Source organism: Mastomys coucha, unplaced genomic scaffold (assembly GCF_008632895.1).
Source record: "Mastomys coucha isolate ucsf_1 unplaced genomic scaffold, UCSF_Mcou_1 pScaffold9, whole genome shotgun sequence".
In the NCBI taxonomy this organism is placed as follows: domain Eukaryota; kingdom Metazoa; phylum Chordata; class Mammalia; order Rodentia; family Muridae; genus Mastomys; species Mastomys coucha.
This window is the reverse complement of record NW_022196915.1, coordinates 71,070,599-71,092,208: the sequence shown is the minus strand read 5'-3', so window position 1 is coordinate 71,092,208 and position 21,610 is coordinate 71,070,599.

Genomic DNA, 21,610 nt, shown 5'->3' with positions numbered 1-21,610 from the left:
AATAAAGAAAAGGTCTAAAAAAAAAAAAGAATAGTAAACATATATTAAGTCAGAAAATATAAATAAAGTTTCGCCCAAAATTATGATTTAATTATGAGTTTTATTTAAAAAAATACTTTACTTTTCAATTCTTGTTAATTTTTAGTAGGTGTAAGTTTTATATTCAACATTGTCATAGGCAGTATCTGAAAATTCAACTTTTTGGTTCATTTCAGGAGTCAGTATAGGAGACTTAATGGCTAAAAGTAGATACTGAAATAATAGGTTTGAAAAAAAATCATATAATTTTTATTTTGGATTTAACAAAAATGCAGCATTTCCACAGACACCAGTAAGGTGAAAATGGAACAATAATAAAATATAACCCACAAACGAAAAAATATACTTAGTAAACAGAAGGTTAAAAATCAAATCAGAGATCTCAGATTTTGCATACACAGTTTGTCAGTATGCTATACGCTTCTTTTAAGAATAAGAAGATTTTTTTAGGTAGCTTATAATTTATAAAATGTCAGAATTCTTGGAGATTATCCATTTTCTTTAGTGATTCTTGTTTTGTTCATTTCATAAAATATAATAATAATGATAATTTTGATAGCTGAAAAAAAATAAGAACTGGAAGGATTAATGAACAGGTTGGCTTTACATGGGAAATAATTCATCCCTTTTATGTAGAAATGTACACGGGCATTTAATAATTTAAATTGTATTGCATAATTCAGCATGGACATAGAAGGTACCAATTAGCATATATTAGAATTAAATCATTTTAACTAATAGATATTAAAACAAAGCAAAGTATACAGTGTTTCATGGAAGAAAGAACTTGCCTGGTTCTCAAATATAGCATTTTTTTCAGTTTCACAAATAAAACACACAATTCATAAATAAAGAATGTTTGTTAGAGAAAATAGAAAATAAAAAAGATAATAAACTTAACATTATATTGCTTTAAAAACTCATTGCTGACTGTCCGTGTTTGTGTCCAGGTGATATCTGCATGCATCTCTATATTCATACTCAGTGGTATATTTGCATCTAAAAACTCAAAATGCTATGCTGAATCTCAGGTATACATATAGCATCATTTTTATGTAAATAAGACGAATTCTACAATGTCCCATTTTTTGCAACCTTTCAAAGCATTCAGAAATGAGGATTTAATATTTGCCCAAACATTGTTCACTTCTGATATATGAGCTTTGTCAGAAACAAGGTAATAAAAGTTCTAGAAAAACTCTCGTCTAAGAATTCAATAAAGCCAAAAGGAGTATTGAAATGATTTTTACCATCTAATGATTGAGCATGTTTAATTATTTTGGTTTTATTTTATACAAGCATTCTGGACTATATTTTTTATACTATTTTTTCCTTCTCTTTTTATTTTTTTCCAGTTTTGATTTTAAAGCTATGTGTATGATTTGTATACTTAATAAAATGATTTTTCCCCTCTGGGAGGAAATAGCTACTTGGTTAATGATGGATGATCAGATCCACCATATCCATTTCCATACCTCAGTGCTGGAACCCTGTCTGGGTTGGATCTGAGCACGCCCTGTGCGTGCTGCCACCGTCTCTGTGAGTTCATCTGTGTGTGTCAGTCCTATTGTGTCATTGGTTCCCTGCATCACCATGGGCTATTACAGTCTTCCTGCTTCCTCTGTTACAGAGTTACTGGAGGTTTGAGTACAGAGTTTTTATGGAGACATTTAAGATGAGTGTTTCAATGTCTCTCCCTCTCTGCATACTATCTAGCTGTGAGTGTATGAACTTGTTCCTTTCTCCTAGATGATGGCTGGTCAGGAGAGTCATCTATGGCTTTAAAATAATGTTGTCAGAGGCCGTTATATTGCTACATTTCTTTAGCAGACCAGTAGAAGTTCCATGGGCTGTATAGTCCTAGGTTCTTAGCCACTTGCGCAGGGTCAGTCACTGGTTCTGTCTCATGAAATAGGCCTAAAATCCAATCAGATAAAACCATTCCCAGCACTGGAGGTTTCCTTTGGTGGCAGGATATGTCCAGTTGGAACTTTGTCTCCTTGTTATTTAGTTTTCCCGTTTATATTTATGTCATACATGTCTATATTTTAAGAAGTGTCTGCTATATTAGATTTTCTTATGACCTTTCAAATGGCCCTTGCCTTTAGCTGCTTCTCCCAATATTCTTGCTCTACCTCCCCTTCTGTTCTGATTCTCATTTAATCCTCCCTTTCTAGTCTCCCTCATCTTTCCATAGATATTTATTCTATTTATTTTTACTTCCTTGGGAAATCCTTCTCTGCCCAGTATTTCTTTACTTTATATCTAAACTCTAGCGTAATATGGATTATGGCAAGTCTATCAAAGGCTTAAAGCTAACATCCACATACAAGCAAACACACACCATATTTGACTTTTGTGGGTCTAGGTTACTTCAATTGGGATATCTTTTTCATCAAGAGTGTTTCAATTGGCTACTGTAGTTAGGAAGCTTGTTCTGAACTTCCTGACTCTGCCTTCTGCATTCTGGATCACTCAATCTTCCTAGAATTTACATGAATTCTTCGGATTAGAACTCAGATCCCTTGGTAGCTTCTAATGTAGTCACTTTAAAGGATGAACCATCTTCTCAGCTTCTGGTTTCAAATTACTAAGAAACCAGTGGCTTTATCAAATGTTAGTTCTCAACTGAAATTTCTAGATTTCTTTCTTTCACAGTCCCTATATTACTCTGCTAATTGTCACTAAAATTGTAATTAATATATTTGATATGCTTTAATTTAAATCTTCAAAGAACTTACAATTTCTAGATATAAGGCTCCTTTCTTTCCCTAATGTCTCTAGATATATTTTTATTTCTACTTCTATTTCTATTTATTTCTATTTTTAATTACATAATTTCTATTTGTTTTTTTGTTAAACCACTAAAACCTTATATGCTTATGTTTTATCATGTAAACTGTATAACAATAATGTTCAAAAAGTGGTTGAGGCCCAGCAGTAGTCACTGTCTTTACTTCATTCAGTCTTCACTGCTAGCATTCGCCTGCTAATAGAGGCATCCAAATTCTAATTCCAAAATCTTAAATCATCTTTGATTACCCTCTCCTTACTCTCTGTACATTTGCTCTGTTAGCATATGCATTTGTGAAATTTTGTTACCCAGATCAAAAAATATTTTTTCATCTAGATGAATACAATAAACTCAGTATCTCTGTATCTTTTTCTTTAAATTAGTCTATATTCCACTTGTTACCAGAAGAGTGATACCCTTAAGATGTAAATCAGAGCAAAATTCTCCTCAGGTAATAAGTTTGTATGGTGGTTTAGATGAGAAATGCCCCCCATAGGTTCAAACATTTGAACACATAGTTCCCTATTGGTAGAGCTGTTTGGGAAGGTATGGAACCTCTAGTGGAGCAGAACCTTCCTGAAGGTGCATCCCATGGGCAAAATTTGAAAGTCTGTAGTCCTGCTTCTACTTTTGCCAATGCAATGTGATCATGCTCCTTCCTATTGTGCCAGATTTCTCTGATAGTATGGGTTTTCACTCTGAACCTGTAAGAAAAACACTCTTTCTTCTAAAAGTTTCTTTGGGTTGTAGCTTTTTATCACAGCAACAGAAGGTAACCAATACACAGTTCAGTGTCCAGCTGCACATAAAAAGATGCCGTTCTTCATTCTGTGGTCAGGGTGAGTTTGTGTTATGGCTTCTGAGGAAAGTGTCCAGTAATAAAATTACTCTCATCTTTCATATCAGAACCTGGATACCCATCATTGAGTGAATGGATTAAGAAAGTGTAGTACATTTAAACAATGGAACAATTATTCAGTATTTAAAATTTTCAAATCATGAATGTTATAAGTAAATTCATAGAACTAAAACAATTCATATTGAGCAAGGTAGCTCAACTCCCACAAATATGGTATATATTTCCTTATATGTGAATATTAGATATTAAGTCATTGTTAAACAGACTACAACCCATAAAACATGACCACAGAAGTTAGGTAGAGAGTAAGAGGCTAGGAGTGGGAAGGGCAAATCACCTTAGGAAGAGAAAATAGACAGTTATGATGTACAAGTGTTTGGTGTGTGTGTCGGGAGGGTGAAATGAAATGATCATAGGGAGACAGAAAGAGAAGAGAAGATAGAGAAGGAATACAAGTAGAAAGAGCTAAAACTAAAAGCCATTTGAGGTGTCATAAAAACCTAATACAGTAGAGGCTTCCTAAAATACATGTATATTTGACCATAATCTAAATGAAATCACTTTATAAGCGGGGTGACAGACTACTATTAACTGGATATCTCTCTGATTTGAAATGAAGCTTCTAGTACTGGGAACTATTTTACATTTAAATCAAGTTCTTGGTCAAAGATTCCCCATGAAATCTCCCAAACAACTTCAGCTAGTTTTTCAAGGTGTCCACACACTGATGCTAAGGCCTTATAACTGAAGATAACACCTACACAACTCACTGAACATAGATAAATCAAGCTGATACCTATCTAGTACCTTCATGTTTATGTACTTGTTTTTTAATAGTCCTAAAACATAATCTGTACCCTACCAAAGAAGAAAGGTAAACACCAACCCTGCTATGAACACATCTAAAACAGGGTGACATCACCGTGAGATATGCTTGTACAATAGCGGCACAAATCTTGTTAGAGGAACAAGCAACATGCCTGATTTGAGTGAAAGTACATCTCATGAAATGGAACCCATAATTTCTTGGTACGTTTTGGGTGGTAAAGAATCAGAGACTAAATAGGCCAGCGATCTAGGCAACATTCTACTGTTCTGCTCAAAGAATCTAACAATAAAGTAACACCTAACGACCTTCTGCTATACTCAGAGATGCCTCACTCCGTCATCATCGAAGAAGTTTCCTCCTGACACAGATGTGAGCATATAGAGTAATACCATACCCACACATTATTCAGAGAGTGAGAGACTTTGGTTACACAGCCATAAAAGGGATACTTCCATCAAATCCTTCCCCTCCAAGCTCAGGAAACTCTGCAGAAGAAGAAGCTGAAAGAATAGATGAGCTAGAAGAAATGGAGGTCACCAAGGATAAAAGGTCCTGTAGACATAACAAGGTTGATACACATATGCAGACACAGGGCTTGCACGGCTCGCAAAAGATGGGGTCGTAGAACTGAAGGAAAAATGAGCATGTGGCTTCATCTCTAAACCAGAAGTTATCTCCTATTGATAGCCACTTGCAGAAGAAAGTACAGTCTTCTCCTGGGAGTATCACTGAGAAAGCAAACCACTCTTAAGGGTAAGGTCTGTAAGGTCTGTGCACAACAGTGAGAAAACAAACCACTCTTAAGGGTAAGGTCTATAAGGTCTGTGCACAACAGTGAGAAAACAAACAACTCTTAAGGGTAAGGTCTGTGCACCACTCTTAAGGGTAAGGTCTGTAAGGTCTGTGCACAACACTAGAACAGCCAACAAAGTATGAACCCAATGCAGATATGGAGGTGGTTTGTCTCATAATAGTATCAGCATTTTTTAAAGAAAACTTCTGACTTACAAATAATATTATGGTTTCAGTTTCTGTTCTTTTCAGGGATTCTATTTTGTATGAACTTATATCTCAGTGCATCTATAGACACTTCCTGTGAATTTTCTTACATTATTTTTCTTTTTATTTGTTTTGTCCTATTCCAATTTGTTTATTTTACTTTATCTTATTCTATTTTACTATTATTTCTTAGATGCCTCTTTGTTTTCTAAAGAGAGGAAAGGGTGTGTATCTGGACAGGAGAGAAGGTGGGGAAGAACTTGAAGAACTGGAGGAAGAAAAAAATCATAATCTGGATATATTCTATGAGAAATCCTAGTTTCCCTAAGAAAACAAAGGAATTTTCCTCCATATGTTAGCCACATTGGTTTCTTTTTTTTTTTTCAGAAGATGTCACTGTCTGTATTTAATTCAAAAATCATAATCATGGTATTAGAGGATATGTATTGATGTGCCTGTGTATCTATACATATAATTACTCATTTAGTTAAGCAAAATAATATACACATAATCTTACATAGTATTTATGTTAAATGGTATATTGCAGTTAAATGTTATAGAAAGTTAGAGTTTCTATTTCTGTGATGAAACACCATGACTACTAATCACAACCAAAAACTTGGGGAAAAGTAAGATTTATTTGGCTTATGCCACTGTTCACCACTAAAGGAAATCAGGACATGAACTCAAGCAGGGCAGGATCCTGGAGGAAGGAGCTGGTACAGAGGCCATGGAGGGGCGCTGTGACTCACGGCCTTTTTCAGTCTGTTTTCTTATGGAACCCAGCACCACCTGCCCAGGTGGCCCCAAACACAGTGTGATGAACCCTCCCACATTAATCACTAATTAATGCCATACAAGGCTTGCTTACAATCCAATCTTATAAATGGTCACATATTCACAGCTGAAGCTCCTTCCTCTAGAGTGTCTCTAGAATGTGTCAAACTGACATAAGACTTGCCAGCACAATGGCAAACCAGCCTGATTTTTAGTATCTGGAATGCCATTTATAATAGAATTTTATTACATGTGGAGCCCATACTATATTGGCTCTCTGTAGCCGTTTGTCATATTATATCTTCTTTTTTGTTTCATCTGACTTATATCTCTCATTTTCTCTCCTTTCTTCAGTAGAACTATTGTTTTGCTATCTATCTGTTATCTATAGATATAGATTATAGATTCACTGAATAAGTTTAAAAAGATTATGTTGAGCTAATTTTAAAAATCATGTGTGTGTGTGTGTGTGTGTGTGTGTGCATGTATGTGTGTGTGTTAAATTAAACCATGCATATTACTCTGTATTTATGTTTCCAACTTTCAAGCTATGGCCCCTAAACTACCAGGGAAAACCTGACCCTATAAGTGAAAATGTATTAAATTTCTCTGTAACTAACAACTTCGTTTTATCAAGTTTTCCTTGTGTATTATATGTATCTGAAAAGCCAGACATCATGGCTAACAGATGACCTTGACATCACGGCTAACAGATGACCTTGGTGCCTTACGAGCTATGCTTGTCCTTTCTCTAGAACTAGAACATCCCTCTCTGGCTTTAGCTTGGCAGGGTTATGGAGGTCCACGGTGTGCTGTTGAATCTAAGCCTTTGCTCCCATTAAGTGTGATTGAATCACTTGCTTATTGTATTATCTGTCACTCTCTCCAAAATGTGAGCTCCAACATGGCAGGGCCTTGTCAGTCTTGTTTAGTACTTTAATAAACTCACCACTTCACTGCCTGACATAATGTAAGTTGTATAGTGTAACTGGGTGTAAGAAGAGCATATTCTGTCTAATCCTCTGAGAATAATAATTTGATGAATGAGTGAGTAATTGTGTAAATTCTACAGAATTAACTGTCCTTTCTCTCTTGATTGAAAGGGAAGATGTTTTATATTTCCTTCAGAATGACAACAAAATATAAAACTTCCTTAATATACAAGTGTTGTTGAAGGTTGCTCTATGTTTCTTCAATTATTAAATTAACAAACAACTTTACAGGCAATATTCAGTATGAAGCTCTCAACTATTTACTATGGCTTTTAAACTTATAAATACAGCTTCAGAATTATGTTGCACTTGAGTTGAAAAGAGGAACAATTTGACATCTGTCTAAACATGTTTGTGTATAAAACACAAGTACAATTTGTAACATATATATTTAAATAATCAATATTAGCAATTCCTTGTTCACAGTATTTTCCATTAATTAATTTACTTTACATCATTTTTCTTTGTCCCCTACACCCAGCCCTTCTCTCTTATATTCCTCTCTCTCTTACTCCTCAGAGAAGTGAAGGCTTCCTACAGATGTTAACCTACCTTGGCATATCAAGTTGAAATAGGAGTAGGTGCAACTTCTACTGAGACTAGACAAGGCAGCATACTTAGGGGAAAGAATTCTAAAGGCAGACAACACAGTAAGAGATGGACCCTACTTCTGCTGGTAAGAGTCCCACACGAAGACCAAGGTGCACATCTGTTGCATATGTGAAAAGGGCCTAGGTTCCTTCAATGCATGCTCTCTGGTTGGTGGTTTAGTCTCTGTGAACCCTTATGGGCTGATTATGTTAGTTGATTATGTGGGTTTTCTTTTGCTGCCCTTGATCTTTCTGGCTCCTTAAATCCTTTCGTCTCTTTCTTCCACAGGACTTCCCAAAAGTGTGCTTCATGTTTGGGTGTGTGTCTTGATATCTGTTTTGATCAGTTGATGGGATAAGACTCTCAGAGTAGAGTTATGATAGGATCTTGTCTGCAAGTCAGCAGAATATCATTATTAGTGTGACGGATGGACTCCCTCTCTCATGGCGTGGGTCTCAAGTTGGGTCAGGCATTGGTTAGCCATTTCCTCCAACTTTATCCATGAACATCTTGTAGGGAAAAAAAATTCTGTGTTGAATGTTTTGGGCCTGAGTTGTTAACCCCAACCCTTCATAGGAAGTCTTCCCTGGTAACAGGAGGTTTTCATGTATTTTAGTTTCCATAACCACCACTGCTAGGAGTCTTCGCAGGGGTTACCCTGATAGATTCTATGGAGTTTCCATTTTTTTTAGGTTTTAGATCATCCCAGAGATATGCCTCATTGATTATAGTTCTCTCTCCATTCTCCCCATGCTCGATCTCTACTCTTCCTCTCCCTGCCCTTTCCCACCCAGTTCCCCTCCTCCAATAACTCCCAATGCATATAATATTTCCTCTTCTCATTGAGATTCAAACATCCCCCCATGGACCCTCCTTGTTACTTAGTTTCCTTGGGTCTGTGGATTCTAGCATGGTTATCTTGCACTTTATGGCTAATATCCACTTATAAGCAAGTAAAAATCATATTTGTCATTCTGGATCTGTGTTACCTCACTCAGTATGATCTTTTCTAGTTCCTTGCATTTGCCAGAAATTTTCATGATGTCATTGTTTTTAAAAGCTGAGTAATATTCCATTGTGTAAATGTGCTACCTTTTTTTTTTATTCTTTTTTTGATAGAAAGACATCTAGGTTGTTTCCAGCTTCTAGGAATTATTAATAAAGCTGCTATGACTATAGAAGAGCAAATACCATTGTATTATGATGGAACCCAGGAGTGCTATAGTTGATTCTTGAGGTGGATCTATTCAAAATTTTCTGAGAAATAATCAAATTGATCTACAAAGTGGTTGTACAAGTTTGTGTTCCCTCCAGCAATGGAGGAGTGTTCCCATTGCTCCACATTCTCTCCAGCATGAGCTTTCTCTTGGGTTTTTAATGTTAGCTATTCTGATGGGTGTAAAATAGAACCTCATAGTTGTTTTTATTTGCATTTCCCTGATCACTAAGGACTTTTCAACTTTTTTTTTTCAAGACAGGGTTTCTCTGTGTAGTCTTGGCTATCCTGGAACTCAATCTGTAGACCAGGCTGGCCTCAAATTCAGAAATCCGCCTGCCTCTGCCTCCCAAGTGCTGGAATTAAAGGCATGTGCCACCACCGCCCAGCTAACTTTTCAACTTTTTAAACTGCTTCTTTCAATAATTTTCTGTTAAGATCTGTATCACATTTTCAAATTGAGATAGATACTTGATTTGGTAATGTCTAACTTTTTGAGTCATTTATATATCTTGAAAACCAACATTCTGTCACATGAATGGTGGGTGAAGATCTTTGCCTATTCTGTAGGCTACCATTTTATCCTTTTGTTGGTATCCTTTGCTTACAGACACTTTTCAGTTTGGAGAGGTCCAATTTAATGACCGTTGATCTTAATGCCTGAGCTGTTGGTATTCTGTTCAGGAATTATCTTCTGTACCAATGCATTCAAAGCTGTGCCCCACTTTCTCTTCTATCAGATTTATTGTATTCGTTTTATGTTGAGGCTTTTGATCCACTTGAAATTTAGTTTTACTCAGAGTGATAGATATGCATCTATTTGCATTCTTCAACATGCAAGATATCTAGACTAGCAACATTTATTAAAGATACTTAATTTTCCCAAAGTTTTAACTTCTTTGTCAAAATCAGGAGTACACAGTGTGGATTTACTTCTGGGTCTTTGATTCAATTCCATTTATCAACTTTATGCCAATACTATTAATTTTTTATTAATTTTGCTCTGTAATAGTGCTTGAAATCAGTGATACTTCCAGAGACTGTTTTATTGCACAGGATTGTTTTAACTATTCTGGGTTTTTATTTTTCCATATGAAGTTGAGCATTTTTCTTACAAAGTCTATAAAGAATTGGGTTGGAATTTTGATAGGGATTGTATTGAATCTGTAGATTGCTTTTGGTAGGATGGCCATTTTTACTACATTAATCCTACTGATTGATGCTCATGGTAGATCTTTCCATCTTCTGATATCTTCATCAATTTCTTTCTTCAACAACTTTAAGATTTTGTCATACATTTCTTTTGCCTGCTTGGTTAGAGTAGCACCATGATAATTTACATTATTTGACACTATTGTGAAGTGCGTTGTTTTTTAAAATTTCTTTCTCAGCCCATTTATTGTTTGTATAAGGAAAGGCTAATGATTATTTTGAGTTAATTTTGTATCATGTCATTTTGCTGAGTGTGTCTATCAGCTGGAGAAGGTTTCTGGTAGAACTTTTTGAGTCACTTATGTATACTATCATATCATCTAGGGATATTTTGACTTCTTTTCCAATCTAAATATCCTTGATATCCTCGGTTTCCTTAGTGGTCTTGCTCAAAGTTCAAGGACTATACTGAACAGACAGAAAAGCCTGCCTTCTATTATCCTTGATTTTAATGGAATTGTTTTAACTTTCTGTACTTATAATCTAATGTTGGCTATAGTCTTGCGGTATTTTGCTGGTATTGCAGTCTGGGCTGGCATCACATAGACACTGCACGATATCTGTCCAGGGCTTTCTAATTTTTAGAATCTCTGCTGAGGATTATAAATTGTTCTTAACAGGTCTGACCTTTTTCCATTGCAAATTTAATATTCTTCTTGTTGTTGTTTTATGTGTTTAGTGTTTTTATTATTAAGTAGCAGGAGGATTTTCTTTTCCGGTTCAATCTGTAAGCTTCTGTGTGTTTATAGACATCTCTTTCTTCAGGTTGGGAAATTTTTCTTATATAATTTTGTTGAAAATACTATCTGTGCCTAAGAGCTGCTAACCTCCTTCGTTGGTTCATATTATTCTTAGGTTTGTTCTTTACACACTGTCCTAGATTTCCTCGATGTTTTGTTTCAGGAACATTTTAGATTTCACCATTCCTTGGACATCTGTATCGGCTTCTTCAATCATATTTTTTTTGCCCAAGATTCTCTCTTCCATCTCTTATATTCTGTTAGGGATAATAATGTCTGCAGGTTCTGTTTCCTTACCTTACTTTTTCCATCTCCAGATTTCCTCAGTGTATGTTTTCTTCATTGTTTCTAATTCCATTTTTAGGTTTTGAACAGTTTTATTCTTTCCCTTGGCCAATTTGATTGTATTATCCTGTATTTCTGTAAGGTATTTATTCATCTCTTCTTTAAATGCCCCTTATTGTCTTAAGACTGGATTTAAAGTCACTTTCTTGTGCCTTAGCTATGTTATTGCATCCAGGGCTTGTTGGAGGAGAATACCTGTGATCTGGTGGTGTTATATTGCCCTAGATCTTGTTGCCTGGATTCTTATTCTGGCCTTTAGCCTTAGGGGACCTGATGAAGTTTATTGGTTTTAGATAGGTTCCAAGGGAACCTAGCAGGCAAGGGCTTGGAAGAGGAAGGGAAAAGGCCCTCCCTGACTGTCCCAGTGCTGGTAGGGCTCACAGAATGCAGGTAGAAACAGGCCAGACCTAATTATAATTTAAAGAATTTATAGGACTTGAGCTGGCAAAAATCTAGAGCCAGTTGTGACATAGTTTTATGACGTGTTCTTGAAGACTGATCTTGAAGGAGTGCAACCAGATTTGAACCAGACAAAATTTAATCAAAACCAGGACATTTTGGGAAAATAATATTATGTTGTAGAAAATAAGCTTGTTGGAAAGGGAGCATCATTCCAAGGTATATTTGACTACATAAATACACACAATCATCACATAAAGAAAGAACCAGCGTCTACAAAAAGAAACATAAAATCTCTCCTTGATTTTACTTAACTGTATTGTAATAACATATCTGATACTATCTACAGTATTAAGTAGAAAATTGTAGTATCATACTGCCATAAATTTTAAAACACAAATGATTTTAAGTAATATGGTAAAAAGTATTTTTCTCTTCTTACCTGAATCATATACATGTGAAGGTACACCGTCTTCATCATAAATGCTATTTAGCTTTTAGCCATTTTGAAGCCATCTTGGTTGTCATGTCAACTGTAATTTTATCATAATCTGCATGTTTGAGTATACATTAATGTCTTTGGTAATGATCTTTTAATAATTACCTGGTGTTACTGTTCTAAATATGCTGAAGAGAAGTCGTGCAGGGCTTCCTTCAGTAAAAAGGTATAAGTTACTAATTTATCAAGGAAAGGAGTAAGACTATGATGATGTGGCTAATAATTGGTATCTTCTTCCTGAAAATATGCAGAAGAGAAAATAAATTCATGGTAGGAATATTATCAACTTTCCAGAGCAGATCTTACAACAATGCATGGAGAGTCCTTAGTTTGTGAAAAGAGGCCTTAAACCTGTCTATCTTTGCACAGGACACAAAGTAGAGTCTGATACTGTCTGTGTTTCAGGAACCAACTGGGACTCTTGGGATATCAACTACAGTCTGGAAATCCATACAAATATAAAGATGGTATTGAAACAGAGTTTTAAGCAAGGTTTCAAGAATTTAATTTTAATATTATTTTTGATACTTCTAAGGGTTGAAAGTGAGAAAGTTTGTATTGTGGGGCAGCAGTTAAGTCTTTCTTCCTGCTACTTGTTTGCCAGGCAAGTGAAATCTCCAGGTATCAGATGGTCATAAAAATTCCATCTTCTGGTGTGCCTATAATTCATTCTTATTGCTGCTATTGATTTTAATAGATGTGTTTGGCACAGTTTTATGTATCTTACAAACCAATCTTGATTCTTGCTTCATTAAATCCTAAAAAGAAATAGGAAAAAATCAGAAAGTAGGGTTATACTCTGTAGTTCTTGATTTACCCAGAAAAAAATGATCTAGATGAAAAAAAACTCTCCATTTCTGAGGAATAGTATGAGTAGCAAACACAGAGCCTTTTACTGCATTGTAATCTAAGTCATTCCTATCCAATCCACATTGTGGAAAGTTTCCTTCCCTTTATAGTCATCTCCATTTAATCAAAACCAAGGAACACATTTCAGAAATTTTCCCTTATATTTTCCCATGTACTTATGAAAGCTGTAAATATTTGTGTCTTTTATATTATGTCCTATATATTAAATAGTTTTGTGTTTAGATATAAAGTACGTTGTGTCATTTGTCCTCTGTATTCTTTTGTTCTCTGTATTATCAATTTCTTTTAAAGGTTTGCACTTCTTCTTCATTTATCTAAATATTTTCCACACTTTCCTCTCCCAGGTTACAGTATTGCTCTGCTATTACTACTAGCAATGTGGTTCATTATTACAAATTCTAATTTCTAAGGTTTTGATAGTGCTTTACTTAATGAGCCTGAACTTCTCCACTGTCCTATAAACCCAAATGTTATTGGCATAACATAAAGGCATACATATACATATGGATATGAAAAGCTTCTAATGCAGCATCTGTAACATTGAGCTTCTCATACCAGGACTTCTATAGAACATCTTGCCAAATTTCAAGTACCATATTAATAATTCTTGTAAGTTCATATTAGAACTCCATTTGAAGATACACTCTTTGTTGTCATAATCAAGTGCATATGAGGCCATTATTGACAGTTGACTTTAAATAGATATGACTGATGTTTTTATTTTCAAAAGCAAATTTGGTATAGGAAGACACAGGAATATAGGAATGTCATATGCAGTGTGTAGAGAAAAGAGTGGCTTTTCCACACACCCAAAACACTAACATTTGACTGCAAGGCTCCAACAGTCAGTACAGAGGCCTGAAATAAACTCTTCTTTTATCAACTCAAAGAAAACTAGCAGTGTCCAGAATAGGCTGTTAAATATCTAGTCTCCAGAATCCAAGAGAATATATCTCTCTTCTGGAGTCTTCTCACTCTGTGGTGTTTTATTACCATGATCCAAGCAAACTAAAAGACTCACAGAAGCCAATGCAAATACAGACAGAAGATTAGTATCAAGTTCAGCAAAAGAGATAGATGAAAATAGGCAAAGGATGTATGCTCAGTACCATATGAATACAAATACAAATTAAGCTAGCAGAAAATATGATTAATACCAAATGAAATTGTAAAGAAATAAAATAAATGCAAGTCCTATTAAATTGCTAGGAGGAAAAAATGCACGTACTGACTGAAGTGCTGAGCAACTAAAATGCTCGTAGGTGGTTAAAATACTGCTTTTTATTAGTGGAGCTCATGGCTGAGTACCAGGAATATAATACATTGCACCATTTAAATATCTCTCCAAGCTGTACATCATTAAATCCCATTACCTTATGCTTAGACCTTAACATTATCTAGCTTCAAGTTTTCTAACATCCTTCAACAATATACACTTATTTTCAGCTCCTCCACCTTCATCCTCTCCTTCCTTTTTTCCTTCCTTTTTTTAATGCCCCTTCCCCTGTGCTAAACCCTTCTCACCTGTTCTTTGTTCTGTGAAGGGGTCTGATTAAGGTGTCTTTAATGAGTGGGTATCACACTAGACATTACTGAGCCTAGGAAGCACCATAGAATTCCTAGCTTGTCCTATAAATATAATCTTACCAATCCCCCCTCCTTATAAAAAAAAAGGTCTAGAAGGGCTTTAAAAAAGAAGACATAGAGAATATATAACAATACAACATTTTAGGATGTGTCTTAATGTATTTTTGTTTATACTTAAGATTTTCATACAATGATTGTAATCATATTGTCCCCCTCTGTCAACTTCTCCAAGATCCACTCCCCCTATTTCCCTACCCACCTACCCTAATGTTTTACTTTCTCTTAAAAAAGAAAACAAAAGCATACAAACACAGAATGATTGAACTCCATATGTTGGCTAACTACTTCTAAGCATGAAGTCTGCCCTGGAGTATAGTTAACACTTTGATTAAAATTGTATACTTATTAGATAAGACTTACTGTCTTAAAGTGTCAATGCTAATATTCAGCCGTATTTTCAAAAACAGACTTCTTTAAAAATATATCAAAGAGTACACATGGAGGGACCCATGAGTTTAGGCACATATGTAACTGAGGACGGCCTTGTCAGACATCAGTGGGAGGAGAGGCCCTTGGTCCTGTGAAGGCTAGATGCCCCAGTATAGGGGAATGCCAGGACAGGGAAGCTGGCTTAGGTGGGTTGGTGAGCAGTGGGACAAGGGATGGGATGGGGGGTTTTGGAGAGGAAACCAGGAAAGGTGATAACATTTGAAGTGTTAATAAAAAAAGGATCTAATAAAAAATTTAAAAAACAAACAAACAAAAAACTCTCCACATTTACTTTAAACCTTTCCACATAACAAAATTAAAATAATTAAATTTTTCATTGATAGGAAATAACAATTGGCAGGTCAAAACAGAGACGGAAGGTGAGAAGACTCTATCAGAGGAGATTCGTGTGTGAATAGAACACATAAAAGCACTTATTTACCCAAGAATAGAGCTTTCATATAGGCAATATTTATGATGTAAATTTGATACTTCATGACACATAAATTTAAGTATTTGTTTTCCTAATGTCTAAAGCGGATTGAATTCCAAAGGCTGAAATCACCTTAGTGTACATCACTAATGCTTCTTATTGCCAATGAGAGATGCAAGCTTTTGTTACAAAAAATAGGAGTTGACTGATATAGTTAATCCTTAAGATTGTACACAAAGCCAGTAATGGTAAAAGCTTAAAATTAGTTCTTTACTTGGATTATGAAATAAAACTCTAATATTTGCTTTCAAAGTGATAGTTTTTAAAATAAACCACTTCCTACAGTAAGTTTAGATATATAGAAATAAAATTATCACATTATACAACTAAACTCCACATAAGTATATATACTTATAAATTACTTATTGATACATTGGCTTCTTTTTAAATATTTGTGTTATCCAATTTATTTTTATTGTATATGTGCATTTGTTTAGGATGCTTGTGTATTGGTAGACCTACAGTGGTTTCTATGTAGAGGTCAGAAGAAAAGTTTGTGGAGTTTAATTGTCTACCTTTATATGGGTTCTGTTAATCAAATTCAGGATATAAAAAGTGTGTCATTAGATGGCTCTGACCTACTCAGCTATATTTTTTACTCATGTTTCTTTTTTCTTCCTTCCTTCCTTCTTTCCTTCCTTCCTTCCTTTCTTCTTTTCTTTCTTTTTTCCTTCCTTCTTTCTCTTTTTTCTTCTTTTCTTTCTTTTGAACAAATGAGTGATTCTAATTCAAAGAATAATATGAGCCTGAGAAATCGAATACATTATTCCAAATATATTTCTTTTGCCCTCACATCCAATTTTCTTATGGTTTCTTCACAAATAAAAAATATGACAGACTGTGTTAATATTCAACAAAGCTTAAGTAAGTTTATATTTTAATAAATTACTAAAGAATATACTTAAGTATTTTAATATAGCTGGAAGTTACAATAGTTTTAGATTTCAACACATTTCAAAGCTTTACAGTTTAGTCTTTTCCTTTTAATTTTTTGATAGAGACTAGTTTTAGGGAAATTTTAGAGTTGACTTCAGAATCCAGAGAAAAGACTCAACAGTTAAGAGCCCTTGATGTTCTTGGGAGGGATATGAGTTCTGTTCCACAAACTCATATGGAGGTTTAAAACATTCTACTGGATGTTGAAAAGTTTTATGAATATGCTTAATACTAATAAAATAAATATCTACTATGACAGGCTGTGTACTCGATTGAAGGGAGACTGAAATAATGCAGAGTCAATTAGGGTTTTATCTTAATGTACGTAGCTCATGTTAAGCAGAGGAGATGAAACTCAATCCAAACAAAATCTGAAAATATGTAACTGCAAATATGGTCTTAATGGAATCTCCTAATATGGATTAAAAAATGCTTTCTTTCTAGTGCAACTTAGTGTATATTATTACCTGAGAATATTTTCTCCATAAAATTTTATATATTAGTAATCATTCACATGTGACTATATAATCTATATTAAAATTTTAATATATGTTTTTTATAGTATTTATTTAATATGATAAAAAAACTCCAAAATAAATTAAATTTACTTAGATTTATGTATATTTTCAAAGTATAAAATATGATTTAGTGTATTTATGATGATATGGGATTTTGTTATTTATTATGATTAATATAATTTATATTTTTAGGTATAAGATTCAGTAAAGAAAATATGAATGTTTATTATCATTTTAATTTCATTTTTTTCTCATCCCATGTGATAAAGTCATAGAAAGTTTTTCAGTTAGATTCTACAAACATTAAGTCATGTTGAAAGACTAATCTTAACCAATTCTTCTTCATTGTTTAAATCTTTGCTATGTTTGTTATATCTATCTGAAATATTTTTCTTTTTTCAATAATTTTAAATTTTATGAAAAATTATAAGTATTGTTTTTAGCACCAGTGATACTGTTATATAATATAGTCCTATTCCACAACCTAATGTAACTATTTATATTGTATACATGTGTACTTGATTTGTTCTTTTAATTTAATCAAATGAAAAGGAATCTAAGGTTCTGTTTGAAATAATGTAAAACAGCATTTTTAAAAATTTATAATCTAGTTATTGCCCCCTATCCCCAGTTCTTCATCCCATTCTTCTTCTCCCTTGTCTCTGAGAGGATGTTCCCCTAACACCAGGCCTCCCCTCTCTCTGGGGCTTCAAGTCTCTCTAGAATTAGGCACATCATTTCCCACTAGGCAGTCCTATGCTATGTGTGCTTCAGGGGCCTCAGTCCAGCTCCTGTATGCTGCCTCGTTGGTGTTTCAGTGTTTGGGAGCTTTCAGAGTTTCTGTCTGTAGGCACATCAGTAATAATTTCAGGCCTTGGGGTCTCCCCATGTGACAGATCCCCTGTTGGGCTCATCACTAGACTGCATTTCCCTCAATCACTTCTCCATTTTTGTCCCTGTTGTTCTTTTAGACAGGAGCACTTCAGGGTCAGAAATTTTGACTGTGGGTTGATAATCCCATTCCTCGTTTTGAGGCTATGTCTATATACTAGAGATGGACTCTGACATCCCTCACCTCAGTGTTTGGCATTTCATCTAACATTGAATTTGAGAGTCTCTCACCTGCCAGGTCTTTGGTACTTGCTAGAGGGTCTCCCCACCTCCCACTTCTGAGGCTGCTTATTTCTGTTCATTCTGCTGGCCCTTTGAATTCTCTCCTGTCCTCCCCTCCCATACGTGATCCAGTTCCCTTTTTTCCCTCCATCTTCCCTCTCCCACCTAAATCCCTCCCTTTCTCTGCCTCCCCTGATTATTTTCTTCTACTTCTAAGTGAGACTGAAACATCCTCATTTGGCCTTTGTGCTTGTTAAACTTCTTAAGTTCTATTGGTTGTATCCTAGGTATTCTGAACTTTTGGACAAATATCCACTTATTAGTGAATACACCCGATGTATGTCCTTTGGAGTTTGGGTTACCTCACTCAGAATGACATTTTCTAGTTCCTTCCATTTGTCTGTAAAATTTATAATCTCCCCCTTCTTAATAGCAGAATAGTAAGTATTCCATTGTTTAAATAAACCACATTTTCTGTATCCATTCTTCTGTCGTGGGACATCTGGGTTGTCTCGTGTTTCTAGCAATTACAAAAAGAGCTACTGTGAACATGGTGGAACATATGTTCTTGTGGCCTAGTGGGGCAACTTTTGGATAAATGCCCAAGAGTGGCATAGCTGAATCTTCAGGTTGGTCTATTTGCAACATTCTGAGGAACTTCCAGGTTGATTTCCAGAGTGGTTGTCCCAATTTGCAATTCCACCAGCAACGGAGGAGTGTTCCTCTTTTTCCACATCCTCACCAGCATCTGTTGTCACCTGAGGTTTTTATCTTAGCTATTCTGATTGGTGTGAGGTGGAATCTTGGGGTCATTTTGATTTGCATTTACCTGATAACTGAGGACTTTGAACATTTTTAAGTACTTTTCATCCACTTGAGATTCCAAATTGGCAACCTACAGATAGGGAAAAAATCTTCCCTAACACCACATCCAATAGAGTGCTAATATCTAAATTATATAAAGAACTCAAGAAGCTGACTTCCAACAAAACCAAATAACCAAATTGAACCCTGTGGTACAGAGCTAAACAGCGCACAAAGGCTCTGTGGGAGGAGACCATCTGCATGTGGGAGGAGACCATCTGCGTGTGGGAGGAGACTATCTGCTGTGGGAGGAGACCATCTGCCTGTGGGAGGAGACCATCTGCATGTAATTTGATAGGTAAATGTTTACACAGCTTCATACTCTGAGGAATTTTTGGGCCTGTCCAATAAATTCTTCACTAGGCTTATTCTGCTTTTATAGCTATTTTTTGTGGAAGAATATGGAAACTAGTAATACAGCAATTAATCTTTAAAGAAGATGCTCAAATAGATTCACAATGTGTTATGTTTTATCAGGAATGGCTTCTTCTTTGTATACTTTCAGTTTGTTTAAAAGCCTATAGGTTTACCATTCATATTTTTTTAACATCATTTCCAACAAGTAGGAACTTCTTTCTTCAGAGGTAGTCAGCTTCCTCTAATGTACTTCACAAGCAAAGAGTAACTAAGTGATGGTCTCCTAAAAATATCATCAAACTTCTGGTTTATTTGTGAATTGCCTCATCTTTTGGCTTTGTAGGGTTTAGTGTATCATCTGAAGGTATTTCATTTAGTCTAACATCTAAATTTATCACACATCAGTGCCCATCTTTATAAAGTCTTTCTAACTATGTTAGTTCTTCATTAAACTGTATCTATCTGTAGAGTTCAATATAATTATCATGGAATGTAATAAATATATGCATCCTCATTTTTAAATCCTTTATTTATTACCACTATTTCAAATTACCTGACTTATACCAAACAATCTTAGAGGATGAATGTGAAATGTAAATATGGTATGCCATAATCTATGCAATTATACTTATACTCATGAAAATTCTCTTCATTTCATGATTATTTTGTAAGTATAAACAATTTTATCATATATAATTGCTTCTGTATCTTCATAAGAGGGTACTTTTGTTATCTGTGAGATACTTCATCAAGACTCAACAGGATTATTTTTCTATATATTCATATATATATTTCTAACATATTTCCATAAAAGTTTAACAGTTTACATTTCTGTAAAATATATTCTTCAGGGTCTTTGGACATACTTTATAATAGAAAGGTATGAAAGAATGTAATTGTAACATTGTGATTCTGGTGTGATAGCACAGTGTTCCTTTTCTCTGCATTACTCTGAAAACTAATGAGTCTGAGAATCTTTTCATTAAAATTTGTTCTTGTATTAATTGCCTCTCCAAGTACTTTGCACATTTTCTAATATTTAGCACCAGTCCTATCATTTATCAAGTACCATTATAAATTAAAGATAATAACTCCATCTTCAGCATTGCCAGACTTTGGAATAATTCATTTCCTATCCCTGTGTTCTGTGCATGTTATTATTTTGTCATATGAACATTTTTTATGAAAGTTTGCCTATCACTTTTAACTTCTGAGCTTTGTTCATGAAATTTCAGCCACTACTTTTGGTCTCCTTGTGGTCTCAAGATTTTATTAATTTTTACACTTACGCATTTAATAAGTGAATATGTTATTTTTATACCTATATATAATGAATATGTTGGTACAACTTAATTTCTCCATGAAAATAAAATTGATTTAGAATATAATATTTTCTGGGTGACTTAAATGCATTTTTGCACCTAAATAAATTAAGGTATACACTGAGCTCTCTTTCAGAATTTCTAATCTTGTTCAATTATTTTGCTTCTTTAGTTGATGCAGTTGATAAATTTAATACCTGCACTGAAACCTAGAAAGGAAAATACTTGTATCCACTTTTAACTAATGAAATTGAGGGCATTTATTCTCTCATAAAAATACTGAAATAAAAGCCATCCACCAAATTAATGTCTAACAATGGTCCCAGTGTTTAATCCAAATGTCTTAGTTTCATATTTATTTTTATTCAGACGAGGTGGTTAAAGTAGGCAGATTAGGACTTCAAGGTCATTAATTTCTGCATAGTAAATTTGAGACAACCTATGTTACATGTGGCCCTGTGTCAAATACAAAGAACCGAACTGACATGAAAATATTTTTACAATTATTTATGTTCTTAAAATACACATAATTTGTATAAAATAACATATTTTATTTTGTTTGTTTTACCTTTCTTATGCATTGATTTATATTCTTTGACTAGATATTTGTTGATTATATATTTTGTTTTAAACATTTTTAAATGTTTCTAAATATAATCTTGTATCAATATAATGTCATAGATATGAATTTTTATTTCTGAGACATGCTCCACCATGTTCATAGTAGCCTTATTTATAATAGCCAGAACCTGGAAACAACCCAGATGTCC